Genomic DNA, 20,734 nt, shown 5'->3' on the forward strand with positions numbered 1-20,734 from the left:
ACGACAAACTGTCCCCAAGGCAATGTCGTTATTTCCTATCACGGAATGGTCCCACTCTGCCGATGTGCGACCCGAGTTTTACTTCCCGATCTCGCACAAATCGAGCAAATTTTGGGTGTCGTAACTTGAACCACGGTTTCTCTATGAGGGACCGTGCTTGAACTTTACATATAATATTACAGTCGTGAACTAATGTTTTGTGATAGGGTGTTCTGAATTGCACCTTTTTTTCTAGGTATTTTGGCCTTCAGTTTGCAATATTTTACAGGCGGAATTCGGAAGTGAACATACGCAACAGTTACAACTCACTCTGTTTATATGACCAAGATGTACGCTCGCTCGCTCGCTCTCTCTCTCTCTCTCTCTCTCTCTCTCTCTCTCTCTCTCTCTCTCTCTCTCTCTCTCATACTGCAACCTGTGTTTAGTCATAGACAGTAGAGGCCCCCCTCTACTGTCTATGGTTTAGTACAGCCGTTCAGGCCATTTACCGCGATCGTTAGTGTAATAGAGGTGTTAATGTTTCACCTCCAGTCCGCGGTAATGAGTCTTCATGAATATTCACGGTCTCTAAGCGGCGGTAATCCTGGCGGTAAGCGAAGTGGAGGTATACCGCGGGAGGTATCCGGCGGTACCGCCTATTTGAAAATGACCTCTTCCCTTATGTATCAAAATTTACAGATTCACGTGACTGAACTATTTTTTTGATTTGTTTGGTTGGCGTTAAGGGGAAGTCCTAGGCCCATAGGAGAAGTATGCAAGCACTATGGCACAATAATCGCGTTCAAACTTGTCACTACACCTAACTCAAGTACGCGTAAAGAGAGTCAAACTCAACTTCGGCGTTATTTTGAAAATTTCGCGCCGAATTTATTTGCTACACAGCTAAATATTGATGAAAGAATAACAGATTCATTTTCTCTTAAATGCTGCCCTTGTCATTATAATATTTTGGCAAGAATTTCACGGCCGAATTCGGGAGATACCTAAGCGATAATTGTCATATGCAAAATAGGCGAAAACACAGCCAACAGTGAAACGATCGTTTACTCTTTCTCTCATAACAATAAGAGGGAAACGCAAAAAACAAAACCATTGAATTTTTGTTAACTTTCATGAGATGCGTAATATCAAACAAAATGTAAACGCGAAATGAAAAAAATTAAACCATTTTTTTTCATTTGTATTTTATTATCTGGCGCACAAGCTAAGAGCTGGGTACCTAGTTTGCATGCATAATGAGGATTTTGGTTCAAACCAACACGCTCACCCAGCGCTCACAAGTGACGGTTGGTCGGTTTTCTCCGTCGTGGGAAAATACAGGTTTTCATTAAAGCGCTCAATAGATTTTCAAGTTATCCGTTCTATGCGTTCCTAACAAGTGTTATCATTGTCTGGAGGGGAAAAAATCAACTTCTGTGGAGTAGTTTTTCGTGAATCCCTGATGTTATTTTGATCGCAGCAGTGCAAGGTCCCGTTAAAATTGCGTCGCTTTCGTTAACAAGTCTTTGACGACCTCAATTGGGTATTTTCTCCAAGACAGACCTGCATTTCTTTGTGTAACCAATTATGTTTGGTGTTCAAGGTCTCGTTACTGAAAAAATCGCCGGCGAAACTTTGCTCTAATTCAGACTTCGCCACTCCCTATTCATACTTAGATGGCCGCAGGTGTACACGCTTGTATACACTGACCGTGGACGTACCACTTCAGTTACAGGGTACGTGGGTATCTGTACGTAATGTCCCTCCATGCACAGTATCACGCGTGTCTGTGCAGCGTCTGTGGCTTCGCCGACACACATGCACGGTGTAGTTATTTATACGGCAAAACAACGTCCGGGTTTACACGTCACTTTTAATCGACAATTAACCCTAACAATTTCAAAAGAAATGTATACAGAATCTTTATACACGAGATAATAAACAGTAAACTTCATGAAAGCATTAAACATCTTACCACCGGGTATCAAATACGTGGAGTTTGCTGAACGCTTGGGTGAGGTCATCGCATAGTTACAACTGCGTCGTTCGCGTTAACATAGTCATACACTGTTCCAAGTCAAACAGAACGCGGGAAAACCAATCATGAATATGTATACAGAGTTTGAATGGATTTCACAACCTTTAACCCTTTGTTTCTTAGCCAATTAATCTACAGATGCGTATCCCCCAACGTTTACGACGTTGCTATGGACCATGCCACAATGCCACGGGGAAAATAAATGTCCGTTTCGCTTACTTTATTGCTATAAAACTGCACAAACAAGAAACTTGGTGGTACTCTTTAAAATGCTTATACATGAGTTTTGTTTGTTTGAAAAGGAACGATTACGGATTAATAGAGCAAGAAATTTCACGTGATCCGTATCCTACGGTCGGCAGGGCTGCTTCTCAAGGCTGCATCTCAAAGAGAGGCTGTCCCTTATTATAATACCATTTGCATGCATTGAATTTATGCAAATCTGGTACCCAGCTTTCAGCGTGCGCAATAGCTCCCATTTCCCATAGAAAATAGTGGCGTTTATTGTACCAAACAGTCTGTAAAGTTCTCGCTCTTTCAAATTCCTCAATTCTGAACAAATGATTGTGAAAGGTGGCACGGTCACTCTTTGATTGATGTGCAAATTCCTGTAGTTTTTAGATTTTTGAATTTCTTTACGAAACGTGTTTTATTTGCAATTTTTCCGATCGCTGAATTATACTATTGTCTTCATTGAAATGACGATTTTAAGGAGTTTGCATATGTGGAATCTCGATCTTATACTGACGCATTTTAATCGGTTAGCGTCTCGTAACTTGTACTGACCAAATATCTGTCAAGTTGTTTGTACTTTATACCAATTTAGGCGAATATCAACGATGAAAATTCCAGTAAAATGCAAAAATAGCAAAGAACGGAGGCGAACGGGTGCAGACTCCCTACTGTAATCGTACAGTGAATGTTATCGATCGATATGCATTTATCCGACATTGATACATTGCTGTGTTGCTCACTCGCTTGAAGTTCTCTGTTCACAAGGGCGCAAAACTAGGCCGAATGTAATGAAACGTAAAAGTGTCACCAAAACTGAAAAAGTGTGGTCGATTTTATTGAGTACAAGAAACCAACGGATACGTTGATGTCAAGGTATGTAAGTCAATATAAAAGGGTTATTCTGGAAATATTCATGACGTGACCTGAACACACGAGCGGCACGCGAGCAGATTTCAGTCGATAATCTTTAGAAAATTAATTGCTACAATGGTCGCCGTCGTAACTAGCGGCGGCTCAAAGGGCTGTGGGGTAGGAAATATGCCTCGCGGAATACCGTACACTCGGGCATACGTTGGTCCACAGTGAAGTCATATCTCTGTTCACTTAATTGAACTCAGAAGAGAGTTTCTCCATTGACTACACATGTTTGTCATCTGAATGCAATACGTGGTACGGGAAACAACCTATGTGTAGCTGGTGTGGCGATATCGATGCCCAGCCTAACAAATCGTTATGAGAAGGAAGAACGAGCACATTGAAAGAAAGACTTTGATCTTACTCGTCCATGGATAAAAAGATTACCATATTGTTATAAAACGTGACTGCCTAAATAATTCTTTGGAAGTCATACATGCTAAAGTCGAAGAATATTTAAAATAAACAGGACGAGTAAAATTCGAACATCCGCCTTCTCCGTCTCTCACGAAAGATCTTTGAGTTCGTCAGGTAGTAAATTGTCATTTAGCCTAGAATCTTACGACCCCGGGTCCAGTTATTAAACAGCACGTCTACGTCTAAACGGCTGCACGGCTGGTATATGCCATTTTGTAAAACGCTCCCTCTTGACTGGCCAACTGTTTGCAATTGGTACTGCCATGCCAGGGAAAACAAATTGAAAAGTTCTGGGATGTCGCCATATACCATATTTTCTATACACTTCGGGGGAAAACGAAAATGCTCCGTACTTCTTGATTGGCAAGTTAGACATTTTTTACTCTCAACCAGGGGAATTTTAGCCAAGGACTTATCTACAGAAATAGACCCTGATGCTCTTATTCTTACATACAAAATAGGTAACCTTTGCGATTACACTATTATATGAGGTACACCATTTGCCACTTTAAAATCAGAACAGACAAATACAACTGTACACAATGCTGGTAAAAAATTAATACAACTTAAAAGTACCAGGAAAAACATAAAAAAGACAAATCGTTACCTGGCTGATCAAAATAATTTGACCTTACAGCATTGATAAATCTTGTTTACGTTCATGTTTTACAGAAGATAGCTGTACAGAAAAAACAAACAAACAAAAAACAAAACAAAAAACTATTGCCCATTGTAGGTTCGCTTTGAGAATATTTCAAATGACTGATGCCATCAGCTACTGCAAGGGATTCTATGTAAAGAAACAAATAAAAGCTATTTTCAAATACGGCAGGGAGTAATCACGGTCACTTTTATTTAACACAAAACTACTGAAGTTATTTTTCTGAGCGTAGACGTATTTATAAGTTGCGGAACACACTGTATACAAAACCGAGCTTTATTTCGCTTGTTAGTAAAAGAGACTATTGTAGAATGATAAGAATTAAAGGAAGGAATGTTTCCACTACTTTGCAGGGACTGCAAAGAGCAAACACTCAGCCCTTCCAGTTATGTTTAATCACTGTTTGGGTATAGTGAACTTGAGAAGTGACGAGATGTTTCTTAATATATATATATATATATATATATATATATATATATATATATCTATATATATCTATATATATCTATATATATATATATATATCTATATATATATATATATATATATATATATATATATATATATATATATATATATATATATATATATATATATATATATATATATATATATATATATATATATATATATATATATATATATATATATATATAACCGGGTAATTAACTGACAATTAATTTTAGCCAGATAAGTAAACCCGACCAAGGTTCATATCACACAATAAACAAACCAGGAAAGAATGATTATCGTACAATTTGCGTTGCAGTTTATATTAAGGTTTATTTCACTACAGCTAAAATCTCTACTACTAACGATAATAATAATAAAGAATAAAAACAAGGGTCTACAATGATTAAAACTGATAGCAGTATTACTGGAAAATAATTTCCAGGCGCAAAATCTAAAGTTCATCCACCATAATAAAGTTTCAGATAATTCTAAAATGGCTGTTGTCTAGGGTTCATTCACTTAGCTATTGTTCATATGGCTGTACAATGGCTTCTCCTTAAGTTGTAGGTCAATGTCCGTCGTGTTGCTATGACGATGATAGTCTATCCAATAGGAAACTACGTTACACACACAGAGTCCTTCCAGCCGCTCCTCCCTGGGGATTTGTTATTCCAACCCTGGTAGCAATACTCGAGTTGATGATTGACTCGAACAAATTCCAGGCACTCCTTGGCTCTTCACTCGGGCCACACAATAGGAACACACAGGAACACACGCAGTCTACCAGTAATTCATTAACTGGATCTCCTCTGTAATCACAGTCATGTAAAAGACCAATGGCAGTTATGTAAGCGTTTCCTTCTGTTTACACAATCTCATTCAGGATGAGACTAAGTCAACATGATAGCAAATACACTGTACAAAAATACCATGAAACAAAGAACTAAGAATCACAGAAAATTTCCTTCAAAATCAGAAACTCAAATTTCAACATGTTAAATAAAACTTCACTACTATCATAAAGTACTACTAGAATCAAACTAACTACAGAATAACAACTTAGAAACTTTTCCACGGTAATTGGGAAACACATGGTCTTTCCACGTTTCAGCTTGAGGGGTGTGTCTCACACTTTGAGACTTTTAAAAGTTCATTGTTTTCAATACCAAAGCGTTCAAATACACATACCTGTAATCACAGTCATGTAAAAGACCAACCACGTTGTCTTGGAATTTTTTCTTGGCAGTAAAACGGATAATAATTCCTAAACGTACATCCACACCAAAGTGCTGTCTTCAAGCAGTGAAAATCAGTAGAGCATTGCAATGCATTGTGGGTGAAGACGCTATCCACACATGTGTCATCACACTCAACAACACGCAGCAGATCTAATCACATGACTTACAATCGTAACCGGGGTTACATATATATAATATATATATATATATATATATATATATATATATATATATATATATATATATATATATATATATATATATATATATATATGTGTGTGTGTGTGTGTGTGTGTGTGTGTGTAACCCAGGTAGTTAAACTGTCAGTCAACTAAACCTTGACCCAAGTTCATATCACACAATAAACAAACCAGGAAAGAACGATTATCGTACAATTTGCTTTGCAGTTTATATTGGGGTTTATTTCACTACAACTAAAATCTCTACTACTAATGATAATAATAATAAAAGAATAAAAACACGGGTCTACAATGATTAAAACTAATAGCATATTACTGGAAAATAATTTCCAGGCGCAAAATCTAAAGTTCATCCTCCATAATAAAGTTCCAGATAATTCTAAAATGGCTGTTGTCTAGGGTTTATTCACTTAGCTATTGTTCATATGGCTGTACAATGGCTTCTCCTTGAGTTGTAGGTCAATGTCCGTCCTGTTGCTATGACGATGACAGTCTATCCAATAGGAAACTACGTTACACACACAGAGTCCTTCCAGATGATCCTCCCTGGGGATTTGTTATTCCAACCCTGGTAGCAATACTCGAGTTGATGATTGACTCGAACAATTCCAGGCACTCCTTGCTGGCTCCTCAATCAGGCCACGCACTAGGACACACACAGTCTACCAGTAATTCATTAACTGGATCTCTTCTGTAAGCACAGTCATGTAAAAGACCAATGGCAATTATGTAAGCGTTTCCTTCTGTTTACACAATCTCATTCAGGATGAGACTAAGTCAACATGATAGCAAATACACTGTACAAAAATCCCATGAAACAAAGAACTAAAAATCACAGAAAATCTAGTTCAGAATCAGAAAACCCAAATTTCACATGTTATAATAACTTCACCACTATCATAAAGTACTACTAGAATCAAACTAAGTACAGAATAACAACTTAGAAACTTTTCCACGGTATATACCGGTAATTGGGAAACACATGGTCCTTCCACGTTTTAACTTGAGGGGTGTCTCATACTCTGAGACTTTGTAAAGTTCATTGCTTTCAATACCAAAGCGTTCAAATACACATACCTGTAAGCACAGTCATGTAAAAGACCAACCACGTTGTCTTGGAATTTTTTCTTGGCAGTAAAACGGATAATAATTCCTAAACGTACATCCACACCAAAGTACTGTCTTCAAGCAGTGAAAATCAGTAGAGCATTGCAATGCATTGTGGGCGAAGACGCTATCAATGAAATTCCACACATGTGTCATCACACTCAAACAACAGGCAGCAGATCAAATCACATGACTTACAATCGTAACCGGGGTTACACATTCCCCTCATATGCTTACACACTCCGGGTGTAAGTTACTCTGGTAATTGATATAATGCAACTCAAAGTTAAAATATTAAAACTTAACCCCTTGACTACCTATGGCGCCGGATATATCCGGCGCCATATTGAATTACCATATACCTTGACTGCCGGAAATATCCGGCACAGTTAAATAGGCGTATTTCCTTCGTTTTTGTCGCTAAAAATCCCGTAATTTCGGCGTCGGCACGCAGCGCGACTAAGATTGATATATTCCGATCTGGCCTGAATGTGGTGGCGCCCCCGTACGTCCGAGTATGGCCAAAATCCGGAAGCAAATGTCGTGACCCATGACCTCGACCCTGAAAGGTCAGGCTGATCACAGAAGCCTCGCGCTGATTGTTTACAGTTTTCAGAAGTACGGACGATCGCGCAGATGTTTATGGTTTGTTTTTTTTAATGAAATGAATGTTTATTTATTGAAAATAAATGATTTATATGTAAATATGTTCTATTAACAGCAATATTCGTGAATGAAACTAGGGGAAATACAATTTTTTACTATAATGAGCCAGTGAAATTTTATAGAAGCCATATTATCAATATGAATGGTCACATGACTGGTCATGTGTTTGGTCATGTGATATGTTGTTCCCTAAAATGTATTTTTAAATATTGTGAATTATTTTTTGATAAATCATAACCAGTTTAGTTGCATGTTTCTGCAAGGAAGACATAAAGCAGGTGTTTACAAATATAAAATGTGTTGATTTTCAAATACAGAATCATGTCAGATGCTGATGTTTGTGGTTCATTTACTCTGCCTTTTCTATGAAAAATCTTAAATAAGTACATCCATAGATAAAGTAAAGGGTAGTTATTATTACATATATGTAAAAAATGCCATGAAAATTGCAACTGTATTCAAATTTGCGTCATTTTATGGATTCAAAACACGTCCTGATGCTTCAAATATTCATATTCTTTGCCAACTCGGGTCACATGATGTGTCACGTGATCAGTCACGTGACCTGGAAATACAAAACTTATGTATGAAAAAGTGGGAAATTTCATGCTGATTCAGAAAATATATGGTTTATTGGTACGTACTTAATTTTTACTCTAAGCAGTATTCATGCAATGACTACACCCAATATTTTATCAATATTTACATAAGGGGCCTGGTATATAGGAATACATTGGCCTTGGTAGTCAAGGGGTTAAAAAGGCAAAGGTCATTGTCGATGCAACCCACTGTTATTGTTTTTAACAGTCAGTCACTCTAATCATACTTCACGTCTTTGCAAACAAGAAACATCTCAGTACCTGGTATAGGTATTACATGAGTGGTAGGACTTAACAGGCTTAGCAATTTGCAATTTGCTTGTACCCCCATTCGGTCATAGGTCAATTTATCAGCAGGCCGTCCAGCATTCTGTCGTTTTGGTCGTCCCTCTTTGGGTGGTTGTGGCATAATTTCCACTTCATTCTGGCGTGTTTCTCTTTCATCAGGCACATCTGTTGTATCAATAGGGTCAGCTGCTGTTTCTATGGTGCTGATATCATTGTCGTCAGTTACTATGGGTGATGCTTTGGGGATTGGCGGGTTGGCAAACAATTCCTCCATATCTGAATCAGTGTCTGTGTCCTCTTTCTTATCAGTCTGTTGTCTGGCGGACTGTCTGGTAACCGGTCTTCTTTCTTCAATTTCAACCTCTACTGGTTCTATGGCGGACAAATACCAATAGGAAGTAGCATGTTCCTATGTAGTGTCCGTTCTACCCCATCTCCAGTTTCTGGTTTTACCACATACACGGGCAAGTTGTTGTCCAATCGTTTCTCAACAACATGCACATCAGGTTTCCAGCGATCGGCCAGTTTGTGTTTGCCTATCAACCCGACATTGCGTATTAGTACTCTGTCTCCCACAAGCAGATCACTACCACGTACCTTGCTGTCATAGCGTCTCTTGTTGGCGAGTGCTTTCTTCTTTGCTTCACTCTCAGCTAATTCTTAGGCTCCTTTCAGTCTGTTTTTCAGGTCCTCGACGTACTGCAAGTAATCATGCTTGGTGTATTCATCTGGGCTAACACCAAAACAAAGATCAATGGGTAGTCTGGCTTCTCTTCCAAACATGAGGTAATACGGTGAGAACTGAGTGGCATCATTCCTGGTACAATTGTACGCATGCACCAGAAAACTGATATGCTGACTCCAGTGCTGCTTTTCCTTGGTGTTTAATGTTCCTAGCATGTTCAGCAGCGTATGGTTAAACCTCTCTGGCTGCGGATCCCCTTGAGGGTGATATGGGGTAGTTCGGGACTTGCGTATACCGGCCACTTTCAGTAATTCTCTTATGAGTCTGTTCTCAAAGCTGCGTCCCTGGTCGCTATGGATACGGGCTGGTAGTCCATAATGCACAAAGAACTTCTCCCACAGAACTTTCGCCACCGTCTTTGCTTCTTTATCTTTAGTCGGGTACGCCTGAGCATATCTAGTATAATGATCAGTTACCACTAGTACATTCTGTGTGTTACTTCTGTCCTGTTCTATGGTCAGGAAATCGATGCAGACTAATTCCATTGGGCAGCTGGAGAAGATGTTAATCATTGGAGCAGCGCGGCGTGGCAACTGTTTTCTCTGTACGCACCTACTACAAGTCTGGCACTTTCTTTCCACATCTGCTCTCATTCTTGGCCAGTAGAATCTTGCTCTGAGGAGATCGAAAGTTCGGTCGACTCCCATGTGACCCATGTCATCATGCAAGGCTTCCATGGCTTGTGCCCTATACTTGGTCGGTAATACCAGCTGATTAGTCTCCCTTCCATGGTTATCTCTAGTCTTACGGAATAATACTCTATGCCATAGAAACACCTGTTTCTTTGTCTGAGCAATATCTTGACTTCATCAGGAAGTGATTTCAAGTCTACTTTCTTCTTTTCGTCTTCAATGTAGCCTATCACTTCATTCAACACTTCATCATTTCTTTGCAGGGCAAACCAATCCTTCTCTTTTGCTACCATGGAGACAGGGGTTCCAGGGGGATTTTCACCATAGTATTGTAGCTGGTAATACGGTTTCGGCAATGCAGCTGCTGAGATGGCCACTGTTTCAGCAAGTGCAGGGGATTCAATCTTACTGTGGTGCTGGTTATTGTCAACTTCGGTGGTACAAGTGCAGGACAGAACACGATGCTGACATACCTTGGCTGTAGCGGGTCTAGTGATACCATGGCTCATGGTAATGGCACCTATCACTTCTCTGGTCATAATTTCATCTGATTGTTTATCAACTCCTAGGATGCGTTCTCTCAGCCGTCTTCTCTTTTCTTCCATATCTAGTGACTCTTGGTCATCTGGCATGTCAGCATTTGGACGGCGAGACAGTGCATCAGCATCGATGTTGGCTCTGCCACTTCTATACTGTAGTGTGAAATCATACGCCACCAGGGCAGCTAACCAACTGTGTCCCATAGCATCTAACTTTGCTGTGGTAAGGATGTAAGTCAGCGGGTTGTTGTCAGTAACAACTTTGAACTTTGTCCCATACAGATAGTCGTGAAACTTGCTTGTGACACACCTCTTCAGGCGAGGAATTCTAACTTATGCACTGGATATCTCTTTTCACTTTTAGTCAGTCCTCGACTGGCAAAGGCGATTGGTTTAAGCAGGCCATCATGTTCTTGGTACAGTACTCCACCCAGGCCATCCAGACTGGCATCTGTATGCAGTATAAACGGTCAGGATAGGTCTGCAAAGGCTAATACGTGTGCGTTTGTCAGTAGTTCGATGACCTTAGTCCATGCTTTTTGACACTCTAACGTCCATCTATCGCCAAATGGTTCTGTAGCACTTCTGAATGGTACGCCATCATTGTCCTTGTACTTCCCTAGCCTCTTTCTCAACTTCGGAGGGATATACCCAGCAGTCAGGTCGTTCATTGGCTTGATAATTTGGGCATAATTCTCAACAAAGCGTCGATAGTATCCTGTAAATCCGAGAAATGTCTTTAGCTCTTTAATATTCTTTGGGGTGGGCCAATTCTTCAAAGCTTCTATCTTGCTGGGGTCAGGGCTCACGCCATTTTCATCAACTTTATGTCCAACGTAGGTGACTGTCCTCTGGAAAAGCTGACATTTCTCAGGTGATAATTTCAAACCATACTCAGCTAATCGGTCCAGTGCTTTCATTAGCCTGTCTTCTGCTTCGTCAACAGATCTGCCAAATATGATAATGTCATCAAAGTATATCAATATTTCAATCTGGTGCATATCACTCATATATTTCTCCATCAGTCTCTGAAAAGTGGCTGGTGCTCCGGTGATTCTCTGGGGCGTCTGTTCAAACTGGTAAAAACCGAGGGGACATATAAAAGCTGTCTTCTCATTGTTTTCCTCTGCCATGCGTATCTGATAATAACCCGACTTCAAATCCAGCACATGAAACCATGTACACCCTTTAGGCAATCGAGTGCTTCCTTATCTTAGGTACCGTATAGTGATCGGGTATTGTCCTCGTGTTTAGAGTTCGATAGTCAACGCACATACGTATCGCCCCTGATTTTTTTCTCACAAGCACAATAGGCGAAGCATATGGGCTCTTTGACTCCTTTATTATACCGGCATCTAACAATTCCTGGATGTGGTGCTTTGTATCATAAAAGTCCGCTGGTGCAATTCTCCGTGACCTCTCTTGAAAAGGGGTCGGGTCACTCAGGGGAATGCGATGTTCAATGGCTGATGTGTGTCCTACATCCCAATCGTGTTGCAAAAACACATGCCGTCGTTGCTTTAGCTTCTCGTTGATTCTGACCTTATCTTCATAACTAAGTGGGGAGTCACCAAAGTCAACAATGAAGTCCGCTTCATCTTCCTTCTGGTCAGCACTGTCCTGTGCTGTCACTTTCGTTTGGTAACTGCCGCACTCAGTATTCCCCTCAGAGCCCTTTTGTTCTGGTTCAGGCATAAGTTCACTGGGTTGTATGGGCCGCACCCATTCTGGTAAGACTAAGTCCGCAACAACACGTCTTGGCATGATGGTTATGTTATGTCTTGTATCATTATGTACAATGACTTTCACTCGTTGGGTACTCCCTGGCAGGAGGGTGGTTACACTGCTCTTTATTATCAATCCTCCTGGGGTGTGGTGCTGGGATGGGGTTTCCACCAACACGGTAGTTTCTGGCAATCCAATTATTCCTCTTCCTATACATGTCAATGGCATTGTCTTTCCACTTGGTATAGTAACGGGTCTCCTCCCTGCTAGCCTAACAGGGCTGATCCGTCCATCATGGCCACACTTGTCAAAAGCATCTATCCTCTTGTATGCTTCAGTGAAGAGGGCTGCCATTGGCAATTTCTTCAGGTAATGCTTTCCCGCTATTTCTTTACATCTATGGGCCATATTACGAAATATACTAGTGTTGGTACCACAAATCACTGGTACATCTCCACTTTGGTCACGGTCTGGGGTAACTAAAGCACGTGTTTAACAAGTCTCCTCCACTCCAGCTACTTCCTTAGGGAACCGAATAGATACTGTAATGTACCCATAGTACGGAACCACTTGATCACCTGCACCACGTACTACCAAGTCTTCAATTGGCTTGAGGCGGCAGTGAGACAGGTGTCAGTCATAAAACGAGCGCGAAATGAGGTGGACTTGGGAACCACTGTCAAGTAAACACTGGCAACTGATTCCATCGACAAACACTTCTGTAGTCATACTATCGCCTACCAGGCCTTCGGGTAGTGGTTTATTGGCTACGGAATGTTCGCTAACTTGTGAAATGTTGTCAATTTTGTCTTTTCTTTCTTCGTGTGTATTACTGGGGCTACACTCTTCTTGGACATCCACGGGCCCCTCTACTGTGGGTGTCCCCGGTAGTTTCCCTTCGACTCAAAAAATGCTTGTGCGAACTTCTGCTTGACCAGCTGTAGGTCTGGATTATCCTTTCTGAAACATTTCTTCTCCGTATGTCCGTCCAAACCACAATTAAAGCAAAAGTTCAATTTCTTGAACATATCAGATCCCGCTGGGTTAGAACTCAACGACTCCGTTGCTGATGTCGACATTTCTGGTGTTGGGGTGGAGGCTGGTGTCGATACTTGGGACTGGTTCTGCTCTCTCCTCCTGCGATTTTGCTGACGTGGTCATTGCTGACTAGTTGGCGTCGACCAGGTGTTACTCGAGGCTGGCTGTGTGGGTGACTGGTTGTCGTTCCTTTCATCATCTGATCCATTACCTGCTGAACTACTTGCTGTATATCCGACTTATCCAATGATTGTTTTACCACTGGTGCCGATGTTGCGGTTGCTTCAACACTATCACAGATAGTGGTGTAATTTGTACTTGCATTCGGTGTTGTCTCCTTATGGGCTCTGTTCTTAGCTTTCTCTTCTTGACGTGCTTCCTCCTTCCTTACCATCTGCATTAACTCGATGTAACCTGGCGGTTGGTTGAGCTTCGTGTCGAGTTGCAACGATGACAAGTGGCTTTCATTGTACAACACTCCATCGGTGAACTGTTTCAGGCGAAGGTAATCGGCCTCATACTCTTTGACACTGCCTTGTCGTATTGCTCGTTGCAACAGAGTCTGTAATTCCTGCAAGTACTGAGAATGTGACCATTCTGTTTTCTGATAACACGACTGAAATGCCTTCAAAGACTCGGCAGGGGTAAGTCTTGTGCCATACGAACCCTCAAGGGCATCAAGGTAATCACGTACTGTCAATTGGGTGCTGGGTCAATGACCTAATAGTGTTCATAGCAGGTCCGGCTAAGCTTTCAGCGATACGTTTCTTCTTTTCTGCATCTGATACATTCCACTCTTTGATCATTTGTTCTGCTTGCTCTGCCCAACTTTCATAGTCGTCTTCATTTACTGGTACTGGCTGCCTACCGGAGAAAACTCTCAGTTTACGATACAACCCAGACTCATTAGTCATTGGTTGCAGATTGGTCACAAGTTTCTCCATCATATCCATCCAAGCAGCATCAGGACCAGCTTGGCGTTGTGGTGGTGATCTGCTTGGGGTCTTTCTCTCGACTGGTAAGGCGTACTATTCCTGGGAGGGGTAGGCAATGAAACATATTCTGCTGGTTCTCTGTCCTTTACGTCATCGTAGCCGTCCAATCCAGCCAATTGTGCTGGGGTCAACGGTGGTGGAGTCTTGATTGCCGTCCGCCAATCACCCAAATCCTCCTTTATAGGTTCCGGTCCCTCCCTCATCCAGCGGTAAGATGCTCCATCGCTGTCTGCCATATGCAGGGAAGCCTCCTCTCTGACTTTGACCGAATGGGGGAACCTTAGCGTTTTAAAAAAACGGGGCAACAGGAGTAAACATCCCAACACTAGTGTCGGCTCCACTCTTTTCATATGCCAAGAATCAGCCCATTCCCTCTTTGTGGCTGAGTGGCAAAGCACACCTATTCCCCTTCACATCCTTTTATTTCTGTTAAGTCGGCATCTTTATATTCTCTGGTAATAAACTGCAATAAATCACTCACATTGTTAATAGTTGCATGGGAAATACAGAAAACTAATCCATGTCTAAGATCAATACCATTCTTATCATATACTTCAACTGCTTTTCTCTCAAGCTCATCCATTTTTCATCAACAACAAAACAAAACAAACAATGCAATGCAATACTGATATCATCGGGGTTGGTCTTTTGTAATCTATACTCTTAACTGTTAAAACACTACTGCAACATTAACTGTACGATAAATAACACATTCAATCCAATATCACACCTCCCGGACGAGCCCCCAATTTTGTAACCCAGGTAGTTAAACTGTCAGTCAACTAAACCTGGACCCAAGTTCATATCACACAATAAACAAACCAGGAAAGAATGATTATCGTACAATTTGCGTGGCAGTTTATATTGGGGTTTATTTTACTACAACTAAGATCTCTACTACTAATGATAATAATAATAAAAAAATAAAACACAGGTCTACAATGATTAAAACCAATAGCAGTATTACTGGAAAATAATTTCCAGGCGCAAAATCTAAAGTTCATCCACCATAATAAAGTTCCAGATAATTCTAAAATGGCTGTTGTCTAGGGTTTATTCACTTAGCTATTGTTCATATGGCTGTACAATGGCTTCTCCTGAGTTGTAGGTCAATGTCCGTCCTGTTGCTATGACGATGACAGTCTATCCAATAGGAAACTACGTTACACACAGAGTCCTTCCAGATGATCCTCCCTGGGGATTTGTTATTCCAACCCTGGTAGCAATACTCGAGTTGATGATTGACTCGAACAATTCCAGGCACTCCTTGCTGGCTCCTCAATCAGGCCACACACTAGGACACACACAGTCTACCAGTAATTCATTAACTGGATCTCTTCTGTAAGCACAGTCATGTAAAAGACCAATGGCAATTATGTAAGCGTTTCCTTCTCTTTACACAATCTCATTCAGGATGATACTAAGTCAACATGATAGCAAATACACTGTACAAAAATCCCATGAAACAAAGAACTAAAAATCACAGAAAATCTAGTTCAGAATCAGAAAACCCAAATTTCAACATGTTATAATACTTCACTACTATCATAAAGTACTACTAGAATCAACTAACTACAGAATAACAATTGGAAACTTTTCCACGGTATATACCGGTAATTGCGCAAGTGAGTTAAGGCAGGGGTCCAGACCGAATTTTGAGCTGAAATTCATTTCTCAAAAAGTACTGGTCATATTTTGATGAAATTTGGTACACATACGTAGTTTTGATAGCTCTTTCAGTTTATGTAATTTAAATTTGCATAAAAGGTGTCACGTGATACTTATACCGACATTTACCCGCCAAAATCGATAGTATTATCTATCGGCATATTTCATCTTGTAGACAACGTTTAAACCTCATTTTTTCAGCAAATTATAACAGAGTAGGTTCAGGTCAATCGATTAACAACCTTCACTTAGAAAATTTCGGAGTTAATCGCCTGATATTTCTGCCAAATACGTACGATTTGTACGAAAAATCAATTCTTGTTTGAATTTCTGTAATTTTTTGAAGGAAACGTTACCAAATCATACATGTGAAAGGTATGGTTGCAAAGATAATTTAAGCCTGAGTTTGAGGATAGCAAAATTTCTGAAAAATAGGGCGATCTACAAGTTGAAATTTTCGAAAGAAATCTGGTCGTTGTGTACGCGATCGGACCATATCGCAAGCCATCCAAAAGGTCATGACCCCATCGCCTGTTACGACAACGATTATCTGCGCCTGCTCTATCGTAATGCTTTATGGGACATTTGACGCATCAGATCAGCTGTTTGTGGTGTGTTTACCAATCGCAATGTCTTCAAAAACTTCGATTTTTCTCGGGTTTTCGTTAAAATTTGTGGATTTTTCCTAATCATGACGTCGGATCGGACATGCGCAAGTAAGTTTCCGTCAGTGTTGGTATTTTTTCTGCGAAATAAATGTGAACAATGAATCTGAAACCCAATTGTGTGTGTCGACTCGTCTCTCCTCCTGGGACAAACAGTACAGCTTTATATACAAAGATGTTCATATTTTTGCAAATTTTTGTCATTTTATATCAAATTACGGCCGCTATGCGCAAGGCATTATGGGCTAGAATAGGCGCCAAATTTAAGAAGCTAGCAAGGAGTGATTTTGCCGGCAGAAATTTGGTAGAAGTCTTGGAGATTTTCCGTCGATCAACGTCAATGCTCCTATGGCAGTAAGCCAGTATGAGTTTCTGTAGCTATTTTATGACGATTGCTGCCAGGGGCACGAAAGTCATCGACGAAGAGGCTGGAAAATTGCCTTTGGGAGAGTCTGAATATAGTGTGAGCAGTAACAAGCGCGCCAAATTGATGCCTTCAGCGCAGCTGTCAACAAAGTGCAGGTATGACAGATACTGTAATATGATGAAGACAAACCACAATATGTTGGTCGATTTTAAGCTATTCCAAGGCAAGGTACGTCTGTTTGAGAAAAAACTGAGTGCTCATTACAACTGGGAGAATTACAATCGGGCTGGCGAAAAAGAAATGTTCCTGAATCATTTCTCATACACCAGCTGGAAGAAGTTGGCATTGTATAGGCAAAAGCAACACTCGCCTGTTGATTGTTCTGCATGTCAAACAACAGATGTTGACAAGCATATACTTAATAAGTACAACAACAAGCATGCAAGATCATCACCCTTTCTTGAGGCAGTAAATGAAATCAACAATATCAAGGAAGGCATGAATAAGGCAACTATTGGAAAAAGCTCAAATACTGATGGGATCAAAGTAAAATACACACAGAGAGATAAGTCTAAGCAAGCTGATGATCTTTATTCAAGGTGCAATGATTTCTTTCTGAAGACACACAACACAGAATTTGCCGATGAACTTACAAATCTCCGAAAATTACACCTACATAAAATAACACCAACTCAGGCAAAACAACAAAGGAGATCAAATTTAAGGAATGCAAAAAGAAAGATTCAAGATATATATGCCGAGGGCTTTCGTGATTTGTATGCGGTATTGGGTACTGGTACATCGTTTGCCTGCTATGAAAGGGCACGATTAGTTCAGGAATTCGAATCTCGTAATTCAGCAGAAGAGCTGGTAAACCGTAGACTTGAACTTGAACAGATGGGTAAAAGATCCTGTCACAATCACGTGGGACATCATACATCAAGAACCTGGAATAAAGAAGAATTCATAATGAAATATCCCAGTACAAGGAAGGTCAAAGTGTAAATTGGAGTGAGCTAGGAAGAAAATATCAAATCCCCTCAGTTTCTGATCATGGTGTTATCGCAGCAAATGCTGGTCAGATAATTAAAGACTATGCAAGAAATCAAGGTATAGATGTTGACAAATTTAATGTGAACAAGAAAGTGCAGGGAAGAGATTATGATAGAAAGGTGAGACGTAAATGTAAACGAGGTCCAGGAGGCGAAATTACTTTACCCCAGCACCAGTCCGCCAAGAAACTGCAAAGCATTCTCAAACAAAAAATATTGAGTGGTGAAATCGACATTGGAGATCTTATTGCACCAAGGGTATTCTCTGTACAGAAGCTTGAAAACAATGAATTGAAGAAAGAAAGCTATTCTGTGTATGGAAGAAAAATATCTCTGTTGAAGATCAGACAGGAGGAACTGAGGCGACATGAAGAAGCAGGTGTGTTGAGAAGTAATAAAGCCAATTGCTTTGAAAACCTACAAGAAGAGGACCTTGCTGCTGTCCTGAAGAAAATCAATGAATATGATGGTGATATGTCAGTGGAAGCTATGAGAGAAAAGGTGAAAACGTTGGCCACAACCAGACACTTCAAAGTGTGGCATGACCACAGCAGTGTAGCAAATCATTCACATGTAGTTTTCATGGTGAGTTGGATGTATGATCCCGCAGTGTTTCTCACCAGACAAGAATATGCAGAATTGTATGGCACCCAGTTGGACATTCAGAGTCTGGTTGAAAAGCCTCGTTTGTACATAATGGGCAGATCTAATTGTTCTGAAGCAGACCAGTTGTCCTATATTGATACAAGGGTTGCGGATTTGATAGCGGCAAAAAAACCTGTCACATCACTGGAAAATGTTCAGTATGAAGACACCCACAGGTTCTTCCATGGTGATGGACCATCTCAGAATTTGAAGAGGGTCAACAGGTCGGTGGGCATTTCCAATGCTTGTGTGGTGCAGATGCAAGACGACATGACGACTTGAGCTACTGCTACAAGATAAAGCCACTGTCGTATGATGACAAACGCGCTTTAGTAACTAAAAATAGTGTGATGTGGAGACGAAACAGATCAAAACTACATCCATTTGCAAATCTGTCTGTGAAGGAGCTCAGAGAAGAACTGGAAGAGAGAGACGAAGATACTGATGGGTTATTGAAACCAGCTCTACAAGAAAAGTTAAATGAAATTCTACATGGAGTCAGAAGAGTGCCTTCATTATTACAAGAAGATCCTGAGGCCAAACTAAATGAAATCAATTGTGAGAAGTATGAAGTACTGCGTTGTGAGCCACTCCATGACCTCAAGGGCCACATTACAAATCTATTTGAGGAGCTACCTTCACATGTTGAAAATAAACAGGACATGAAAGAGTTTATCAAACATGCCTGCAACAACAAAGATGAAATCCGTGGATCTGACGCAAGGAAAGCTATCATACTTCTGTCCAAATATATTGAAGGGCAGATTGCCGGGGGTAAAATGAGCAAAGATCAAGGCCAACTCATTGATACACTGGTGGAAATATGTGAAATTGCTTACCAACGTGACGAATACAGAAATCCACGCCAGGTATTGAGATGCTACAATCTTGCATTTACTCATGGCTACCTGTGTAAAAAGGTGATTGGCAGTCCCAAAACTATGACAACCAGGCGGTTCTATGGCAGATATTTTCATAATCTTACTGTGCATCTACCCGAACAACTGAGAATTGTCTGCCTTCGATCAACAAATACTGAAAATCAGGAACGTGTTTTCAATCGCATCAAAAGAATCACAAAAAACACTTCATCCAAACGTCCGGGTGGTATTATTGGTAATGCAATAGTACGACTTCATGCAGAAGATGAAGTAAATGCCGAGGGTGATTCACTTGAAAAACAAGAAGGTGAAATCAAGAAGCTTGCCATACAACTTCCCCAAAATGCTAACACAGTTCTGGGAAAGGAACTGCTACAAAGAAGGCCAAGACTTGTTCAAAGTCACATAGAGAGGATAGCAGACTATGTGTTACCTGGCCAAGGTGTATGGTGGAAGGTGACTGAAAATGGAATGGAGTTCCATGATAGTTATGCTGAACCAGAATTCCATGAGGTAGGTAAAAATGATTGTATTTTGTAGGAAAATTGTGGTCCTGTATGATACAATATTGCAAATAATTGACTGATATTTCTTGTTTCATGTGTGGGAATAAAACACTCTGTGTTCAACATACTTACACAACCAGTATGTATTTAATGAGTAATTTGTTATTATTTACAGATCAGAATTTACCAGTCAATAATAATATTGCATGTTGCTTTTGTTTTGGAGGCTAATATTCAGTGTAGAGTGATAAATGAAAGTATTGTGTTAAGAAGAGACAAAATAATTAAATATTACAACATATTACATTATATAGCTCTTATCCCTCTTAAGTTTCACACTTACTGTTTAAATATTTTCAGGAAGGACCAGCACTGCATCACTTCCGTTCCACAACACAGTACAAGGTGAGCCAGTATGTTGCTGATTGCTGGACCAAGTGTATTGAGAAGATGCAAGATACTTCTTCACAGTTCACATTAC

At 40.3% G+C, this 20,734-nt stretch overlaps 1 protein-coding gene and 1 long non-coding RNA gene across 2 annotated transcripts in view; both read right to left on the reverse strand.

The window, feature by feature from the left end:
• The window catches only part of LOC139123450 (piggyBac transposable element-derived protein 4-like), a 909,605-nt gene that overhangs the window by 612,619 nt on the left and 276,252 nt on the right, over window positions 1-20,734 (reverse strand). The window lies entirely within an intron of this gene.
• Window positions 5,008-6,027, reverse strand: LOC139123414 (uncharacterized). Its single transcript, XR_011549655.1, has 2 exons — window positions 5,886-6,027; window positions 5,008-5,506 (listed from the first exon to the last, which is right to left on the reverse strand). It is a non-coding gene; the product is annotated as an uncharacterized lncRNA (long non-coding RNA).

Source organism: Ptychodera flava, chromosome 2, assembly GCF_041260155.1.
Source record: "Ptychodera flava strain L36383 chromosome 2, AS_Pfla_20210202, whole genome shotgun sequence".
NCBI classification, from domain to species: domain Eukaryota; kingdom Metazoa; phylum Hemichordata; class Enteropneusta; family Ptychoderidae; genus Ptychodera; species Ptychodera flava.